Below are 9,737 nucleotides of genomic sequence, written 5' to 3' on the forward strand. Positions count from 1 at the left end.
ACACTCAATGCTTCTTCATAAATGAGAATTACAGAGATACACAGAACACAGAAAAATCCAAACAGAAGTGACACAGCATGAGAGAGAGAGAGGACGGGGAGTGGGCAAAAAAGAGACAGGGAGAGGGAGGGGGAGGGGGAGGGGGTGGGGATAAAGGGATGCTTGGGACAAAATGTTCTAATCCCAAACCAACATCAAAGAGTCACTCAGGGATTTTGCATTGTTTCTGTTTTGGGATGAGGACAGTTGCCCTAGTATGACCCGCTAAAATGGAAGCAGAGCTCAGCTGCTGTCAGGAGTGTAACAGGAAATATCAGTCTACTGTCGGTGTGACTGATCTTATTGATCTGCAACTAGATGTGTTAAAGAAAAAAAGAGAATCCTCTGGGAGGTGAAGGGAAGGACATAGGAGTGATAAGAGACACTGGCGTTTTTATGAGTGTTCTATAATGAATGGGATGATGTTATCAGACAAAGGAGACAGTATGAGGGAGAGATGTCCTCATTTCCAATGTTTCACTGTTAAAAGTTGCTTGAAAATGAGCTCATAATGATCATCTCATTTTTTAACAGGCTTTTGATGTATGTTAGCGCACACAACAAACAAACACACACACACACTCACACTACTCCATTACCGGTGTTGGGCAGGAACAGTTACAGTAATGTGTGATTTTCTTTTCAGTAATAAATAGTGTAAGGAATTGACATTACAGTTACTAACATTCTGTTTCTTAAAAAATGTGCACCTCAACTTGTCTCCCATCTTACTAGGAGTTTGATTGAGTGTTGATATTAGTTTGGTCTCTGTGCGTTCAGACTTATCTGGTACTTGGCGCAGGGGCTGGAAGACGGGAGGCGGTTAGCTGTCACCAAAAGTGGAGAAAAGAGACTCCCAGTAATTTCAAAGTTGTCTAATTTACATGTTGTGTCTTCTTAGCTGGCTTTCTAACAGTAATGCCATATGCAGGAATCATCTGGTTTAGTTGAGTGTTGGATGGTGTGCGAGGAAGGGACTTTATGCAGTCACTGGGGCTAATGTTAAGCTAGCTCTTGATGGGCATTGAATACCTCCAGACTGCAGGCTGGCTTGTTTTCTTTTTCTACACATGTTAAACACTGCAGATGTAACATGTGGCTATTGAGGTTTTGAAGATGTTTAAAAGGCCCATATGATGGAGCTGGGCTGAGTAACAGAAGTAAAGTGATAAGTAACTAATTACATCTGCTGTTGTTTTTTTAACCTGTATTTATTAAGGGAAGGTTCACTGAGAGGTAGCCTCTCTTTTGCAGGAACACCCTGATCACATTCACACAGTTACACATTCATACCTGGAAGCTGCCAAGCACAACCACAGTCCAATCTGGAGCAGTTGGGGTTAAGGGCCTCCTCAGTGGTGCTAACGAGGGAGGGGACAAGCGCTGTTCTTTCACTTTCCCCACCCAGATTTTATCTGGGGATTGAACCAACAACCTCATGGTCACAAGCGCGCTTCTTTAACCTTTAGGCCACCACTGCCACTGTTGAGTAATTAGTAAAGCAATGTAATTATGTTTTTAAGTTATTAAGATGTAATGTTAAAATGATGGTTTGGGTTATTATGGGTCCCGGGGCATCAAGTGACCTGCCGTTCTGATTGTGGCCACTAACACAAAATGGCAGCACAGCCCAGCACTGTTTCTGGGGACTTGGGACACACTCATGTAAATACGTAGCATAGTCGTGGGGTCTGTGCACACCAAGCATGATGCTGTGTCTTGTCCTGTTTTCGTTCAGATACAAAGAGCCAGTACACACACACACACACATGCCTACGGACACACATACAGTATTCACACACAGAGTCTGAAATCTTGCTGTAATTAGGCCCAGTGGGACTTTTCTTCAGTAACCCTGTAATAGCCTTGTGAATGCTCAGGACCTTACATCTGAGCTGTGTTAGCAATATTGCTTTTACTGAGTTAGGCAGAATGCTTTAACCATGTCATTACTGACATCTTCTGAAATGTGCTTGTTTGCAGAAAATGTCTCCAAGAATTTATGTCAAAATATTTTCTTTCTCAGCCTTCATCACTTGGATGAATACGCTTTTTGTCAATAGTCTCCTCCAGTGTTTGGGTGCTCTTCCAATCATCCCAATGTGCTTCCCACATCTATTTGTTTATTGTATCAGTTCTCAACTCCGTTGTTAAGCAAAAATTGTACAGTCATTAAATAATTATTGATATGTTACTCAATTTTAAGTATTTTGATAATGGTTGTGCGCATGTTTCGATTATATCTCATCACAAAACTCCATATCATAAACTAGGTATGGATACTTCTAATTCTAATAAGAAAGAACAACTTATAATTGACTAAAATTACATAAATGCACATCTTCACCTCTTTTATCTATACAAAACTTGCTGTATTGTTCAAAGTTGAATATAATGAAATCCCTGTCAATACTCTCCAATAAGTAATTAAACAATGCAATAGTCACGGTTAAATAGTCCCAACACCAGATGGCATTTGATATATATAGTTACATTGTGAAAGCATCAGGTTTGTTGTTGGCCAACACTTTGCTAACATCATATATTTAAATAGCATAGCAATAATGTGTATTGTATGTGACACACACAGACCTTATAGCCCAGAATTATCACTTTGCAATCGCCCAAATGGATTCAAATGTCATCCATTAATTGTCTGAGCTCATGCGCACTAGATAAATTCCAACCAGAAGTCAGCCTGTTTTTGTTCATATAGAAATATACCAGGCCTTTCCTTATTGACACAGACCACATGGCTATACAGTCACAGTAAATAGTGTTTGTTCTGCTTACGGCTACAATGACTTCACAGCCCCAATTGCTGTGGCACCGGAGGGGCCAACGGATGCAAGTCTGCTGAAATGCTATAAAGCTCTGCAGACACTGGAGGGAGTGCTAGACTACTGTCTATCATAATGAGTTGAAGACTGAGAACGTTAGTTTGTTTGATCTCTGAGTTGTTGCTCTAACGTCAGTTAATATTTATGGAGACAAGCACAGACAGAACAATTTAGACTCAGATGCAATGGTACTGAATGTGTTGTTTTTTTTATGCGGTGATAGGAACGCAGGTAAAATGGCCTCATTGATTAACTTTATTCAATTAATTTCAATTATTTTGGTGACTTCAAAATAAACTTAAATTTCAACACAAACTTCTTTGCAGTGGGAGGGAAGGGGGTAGTTATCTCCAACTATCCAATGTTTGTTACCATCTTAGCATTTGTAGCATATAAGTAATTTTGCAGGAACAACTCAGTCCCTGAGACCCCAGTTTAGCACATTGGGGGGAGGCATGGGGTCGGGGGGGGCATAGGGTGGTTGAGAAATACGCACGTCAGATAGTTTCCTTGGTAAGTCATCGTCTCCGAAAGACTATTCCATGAATAGATACAATCTATGGAATTGTACACAGTTTACAATCAATTTACTGATTACTTACTGACTAACAAATTATGACTGAAGCACTGTTGATCATGGTGTGACCTTTGGTTAATCTCAGAAGTGAGAGTCCTCTGGGGTTTAATGCTACATTGAGCTACAGTTTACAGAAAATATTGATCTACATGGAAAAACACTGTTGCTTCTTTCCAGCACACAGTTTCACATAAAGCATATCATAAGGCTTTGGTGTCTGACCTTATTTCAAGAGAAGCATTACATAAGTGTTCACGACTCGAAATGGAAGGAAATGCCTGGGCCTGTCACAGAGAGAATGAGATAGAAGTCGCAGCCTAACTATTTTTGGATTGCAATCAGGTCCCTTTCTCCACAGTTTGTGCCTCTCCTCCATGAGAGAGTATGAATATTAATCAATGCTTTTATTGTTTGTCATGGAAAGACTCCCTCTCTGTTTGAATGACAGGAAAGCCACGAACCTGTTTTTTCCTCTGCCGTATTACCATATGAGACGAAAACATTTCTCACGGAAAGAGAGCAGAGGACTTGTGTGAACATAAAAGCGGACGCGTGGAAGGGAAGCTGGGCTGCATGGGTGAATAACTTGTCCTTTCAGATTTGTTTAGAGAGGTGATGATTAGTAATCAACAGGTAAAAAGGAAGATAAATTACTTTTTCTACAGATTGGCCTTTGTGAGGCATTATGTGTTTGTTTACTTTACATGTGTGTGTTGGCTGCAAGACAAATGCCTCTAAGCTGGCTACAGCCGAAATCCTCATGTGCAGCTCACATCTAATCAAGGCTTGCGTCTCGGGTATATGTGTGATAGACTGCACTGAAAACCATCGTCACCCTGAAGAAGTTTGGTGAGGGAGGAGACTGCTGTGTGTGTGTGTGTGTGTGTGTGTTCTTGTTTAACTATATTTGTGGGGTCCAAAATCTGGGAGTCCAGTATACTTGTGGGGTACAGACAGCTTTGTTTTAAAGGGCTGTTTGAGGGTTAAGACTTGGTTGTAGGATTAGGGGTAGAATTAGGTTATGGTTAGGGTTAGGGTAAGGGTTAAGGTTAGGCATTTAGTTGTGATGGTTAAGGTTAGGGTAAGGGGCTAGGGACTGCATTATGTCAATGACGGGTCCCCACAAAGATAGTGAAACGCTATGTGTGTGTGTGTGTGTGTGTGTGTGTAGCAGATTCAATGAAGTCATGCTTTTGTCCTGAGCAGCAGCATTTCAGTGTATATTCAACATCCAAATCACATGACACTTCACCTCTGGCCTCTGCGCGTCCTGCACCAGTGAGAGAAGACACAAGCTCAGAGGGAGCGAGTGCACATGTGTGTGGGGGGAGAGAAACTGAGACACTGAGCAAATCAAAAAAGGCCGCATTTAAAATGCATAGAGGGAAAGAGAGAAGAAAAAAGCCAGATTGGCAGTGTTGTAGTACTCGAGATCGGTCTTGGTCTCGAGATCGGTCTCAAGATCATTTTTGAAAGGTCTCGTCTCGTCTCGGAATCAATCGCATTTTTACTTTATTTTTCTTGTCTTGATGTCAAGAGGACTCTGTATTTTATTTCAAGACCTTTCGACATCACAACTGCAGGGATATCACTGAATTGTCTGTGCATTGTCTGCTTTATGTGTTAACATCATTACTGTGATTGGAAAACGTCCTGCTTCAAATGCAACCAATAATTTGACTAATTTCTAATTTGAAATGTGTTACTGTTAACCCCCTCTCCCCACCCCCTTAACACACACTCCCGAGAAAGTGAATGTGGGAGACAGGAGAAGAAGCTCTGGCTGCCAGCCAAATTGTCGGTAATAAAATAAAATCTGTCTACCTAAACTATAAGGAGTTCATTTGTTTTCTGTGGGTGTTTTTTTATGGGAATGTGGACCTTTCAGATCAATTTTAGGAGTGCCTATGGTTGGCGTTTTCCACATTTTATCGTGTCATGCAGTGTGGGACGCACACTGGTCTGGTCTTGGTCTTGGTCTTGGTCTTGTCTCTGTCTCAATACACTCTGGTCTTGGTGATGACTTGGTCTCGGTTTAGGTGGTCTTGACTACAACAGACACTGCACCAGTTTTCACTAAGCTACCTGCTACAGCTCAATAAACTCCCCACTGGAAGGGTTTCAGGACAAGTACGGCAGATACAACTCGAGTCACTTTATGAACTTTTATTGCGCACACATAACACAGTAAGCATCTACACACTAGGCAGCCTGACTGCTACCGCTACGCTAGCCTGTTAGCTTGATAATTAGTGACGTTAGTAAGTTAGTCAGTTAGTTGGTTAGTTAGGTTATAATCCTGCAACGAAAACACAAACACAAAACCCAGAATTAACCAATGAAATTACACAATCATGTGATATTAATTCTTGATTTGAATTACTAGCAAACTGCTAGTTTATAGTCACTCACCGGCAAGGTGTACCAGTCCTGACCATCAATTGAATGAAAAAAAACCTACAGGTGAACCTCCTGCGCACTGTGACTAATTGAACAGACACACAGTCTGGTGACCAGGAATGATAACAAAACAAACCTGTAACCTGGTATGATTATAACATATATGAAATATAACATAAAATATGCCTGCATTTGGAATAAGGTGGTAAATGTATACACTTATTTCCTCAAATACTCCAGAACATAATCATAACATCCATCACTTTTAATGTATATATATATATATATATATATACATATATATATATACATATATGTATATAAACAATAGTTACACCTGCTGGAAAGTTCTAGAACCACTGAGAAATGGAGTGAGGTTGACAGTCCTTAATGATGTCCCAAAGTGGACGGGACCTGCCAAGTGACCATTAATGAGCTGCTTGAATAGATTGCAGCAGGCCAGAGGGGGGATCACATCGAAAGTTTGCCCGGGGATGTTGCTACGCCTGATCTGTTGCCATGACAACTGGAGCTCCAGTTTGAGGACAGGGTGAACAAAGTTTGTGGTTTATTTCATTAGAGATCTCAAGGGATGAGAAATCTTGCAGTAATGAACGATGACAGATGACAAACGTCCTTTCATTTATTTTCTTGTCAAGTTGTCTGCATACTGTAACATGACTGCATGATGAATACCTAGTATCTGCAGGGATGTCACGCCTTTCAGTCAGTGTTCATCTCAATCTCTGCTCTTACCAATAAATACAAATAATCCCATTGCACGTTCCACCGATCATTTACTGCATTTTGATGAAATAGCCTCGCTTGATTCTAAGAGAAACAACTTCCCTCCATGCTTACCGTCTTACATGAGTCTACCTGATAAATACACTGCGCTATAGAGATTACCACGGAACTTTGAAATATCTCTATTATAACCCACAATCCGTCTGAACATGAACTCATTTTATAGTCAGATATTGTGACTCATTACCTCACATAAAATCCCATTACACATTTGACTTCCATACTTTTTAAATTGGGTTGTGTGTATATGTGTGCAGTACTACAGTTGCCAGGTAACATGATTTTGTCCTTGATGGTGCCAGAGCCATTCTCCCATATGGCATTCGTCAGTTCTAATCTCTTTTTTAATGTTTGTTCAGAGCCTAAATCATCTTCCTGAACAGCCATTAGTTTCCACCTCCAGCTACAGTCAATTTTAAAGTGTAAAAACGATGGCATTCAATCACCTGGGTGTTCATTTGGAGCGGTAGTAGTAAGGCAGTTAGAAGTAAGTGGAAAGAAATGAGAAACAAACAGAGAGTAACAATGTGTTGTTACAGGCGTTAAGACTTAAATATAAATGTTTTCTTAGGTTTGTGATTTGTGTTTTTTGTATGACACTTATGAGGTGCGCAGCAGATGGCTTGTGCTGTCGTCTGCCAGAGCTTCCACTTCTTACTGTGTCAAACAAACCACACACCCACAGAAACGTGCACAAACACATGCATAGGCACTCACATGCAGCGTCTACGATTATCCCCTTCATCTGCTCAATATGTTGCCTTGGGACGGAACAGCAGCTGAAAATATTGCAGCAGCTTTGCTGTTTACCTTCAACTTGATAGCTAAAAGACAGATAAGAGAAGAGGGAACAAATACTTTTTCTTAACGACTGCGGACCAGCTTGCTTTGAATAGACTTAATTGTTTTTGTCCACCAAGACAAGTAAGACCTGACCAGCCATGACAAGACGGCCTTCATTTCTCAACAGCAGAGAACTGCGTGTATCTCTGAGCACAGCACATTTGTGTCTTATAATAGTCCAAAAACACACACACACACACACACATATATATATATATATATATATATATATATATATATATATATATACAGTATAACTGTACATATATAGTTTTTAAGATTTATTAGAAGATATTTTGTTGTTGAGTCAAAAGTTTTTGGAACTTGACTTTGTCCTTGAAGTTTTTGATAAATTAACATAAAAGTTGTGTATGTCATAGAAACAGCAAGCAGTACAGTGGAAATCGTTTGGATTTATCTAAGTCATTTACAGGTTTTACAAGTAAGTATTTATTAAATTTTTTTACATTTAGTATTTTTGGAATAGCCACATCCAAAGTGCAGAAATGAACAACCAAGGTCTCACGTGAACACCTACTGCTGGTGGTGTTTGCTGGTATCAAATTCTACTTTTTTGAGAATGATTCAGTAATGTACTTGATTATAGTAGGAATATTCTTGCAATTTTTTTTCCCCCAGCCATTTGTGTGTTTGGCCCATAGTGACAGGTGTAGAGTGTATTATTGGATTGATGAGTCAGTCCATCTATCAGACTGCTGTTCAAATTGAAAGAGAGAGAGGGGTGGCTGACCTTTATCACCACACACATTCATAAGATACTTGTTGTGTAATAGAAAAAAACGCAGGATGACATCAATCACACACATGCACAGCCTCAAATAGATTAGTCCACTTGCTCACACTCACCTGCCCCTCACAATAATCTCTGAAACACATAAACATGCACGCTCACACACACACACACACACACACACACACACACACACACACACACACACACACACACACACCATGTCCTTCAACCCACGGGGGCAATATTCTTGGGCTCCTGCCACCTTCACCCCACCTCCCCAGCACACCAACAAAGCTTTATTGTGATGCTCACTCACCCCTGTTAAATCCCTGGCATAAAAATGACCCTGCTGCACTATTTGCATTCACACAGTTACCCTAAGTCTGACTTATGGTAGCTTTGTCCTATCAATAAATGAGGACCAGTCCCCCTGGAGCGACCATCCGGGGCTGGTTATATCATAACATGTGTGAGTGTATGGAACAGCTGTAAGCAAAGCCCTGACCAGGCTCTGTTTATATCTCCTGCTCTGTACGAAGCTTGACGTTTCCTCTCCTGCAGCGTGGTTGAAATGGACAACAAGACAAGGCACCTACTCATATATATATATATATATATATATATATATATATACACACATATACTCAGTGAGATATATTCATGTGCACACAGACACACACATGTAACAGAATGGTAAGACCCAGATTATACAGAAACACATGTACCCTCAAACAAGGGTATACACAAAGTGAAAACGGGGTGCAACCCTGGGGCAACACAACTGTGGAAGACATGTCACATTGTGTGGAGTTAAAAGAAAAACATTTTTCCAAAAGACAGATAAAGGTAGATATCCTTTAGGTGCTGTTGTTTTCTTGTTGGCAGCAGTAACAGTGGCATTAGGTGGAACCCTTTCCTGCTAATCAATACAAGTTGTTAGAGCCTCTCTCTCTCCCTCTCTCCCTCTCTCTCTCTCTCAGATCCATTGTAATGCAGCACAGAGCAGTCCACACATGGCCTTTACAAAGGCTGCTTGTACTCTAGTAGACCTTGGGCTGGGAGCCTTTGTAGCGAAAGTCTGTGACCTCACTTACTCCTTTTAATACACGGACATATACACAAACACACACATGCTCCTGAGGGAAAGCACATGGAAGTTTGAGAAAAAAAAAAACACATCCGCTGAAATGCAATATTATTCTATTTACAAACATAAGCTCATGCCCCCTGGCACATATAAGCACACACACTGAAGCACCGACACACTAAAGGCACTCACACAAGCTCACGGTGGTCATATCCAGCTTTTCACAACGCTAATGGCCTTGGTGCTACGAAAGCACGGAGCAATAAACACAATGCCGGCCGTCATGGCATGTGAGTGAGTAGGCCGTGAGTTGTGTGCTGAATGGATATGTGTGTGTGTGTGTGTGTGTGTGTGTGTGTGTGTGTGTGTGTGTGTGTGTGTGTGTGTGTG

The sequence above is a fragment of the Perca fluviatilis genome, chromosome 15 (genome assembly GCF_010015445.1).
Source record: "Perca fluviatilis chromosome 15, GENO_Pfluv_1.0, whole genome shotgun sequence".
In the NCBI taxonomy this organism is placed as follows: domain Eukaryota; kingdom Metazoa; phylum Chordata; class Actinopteri; order Perciformes; family Percidae; genus Perca; species Perca fluviatilis.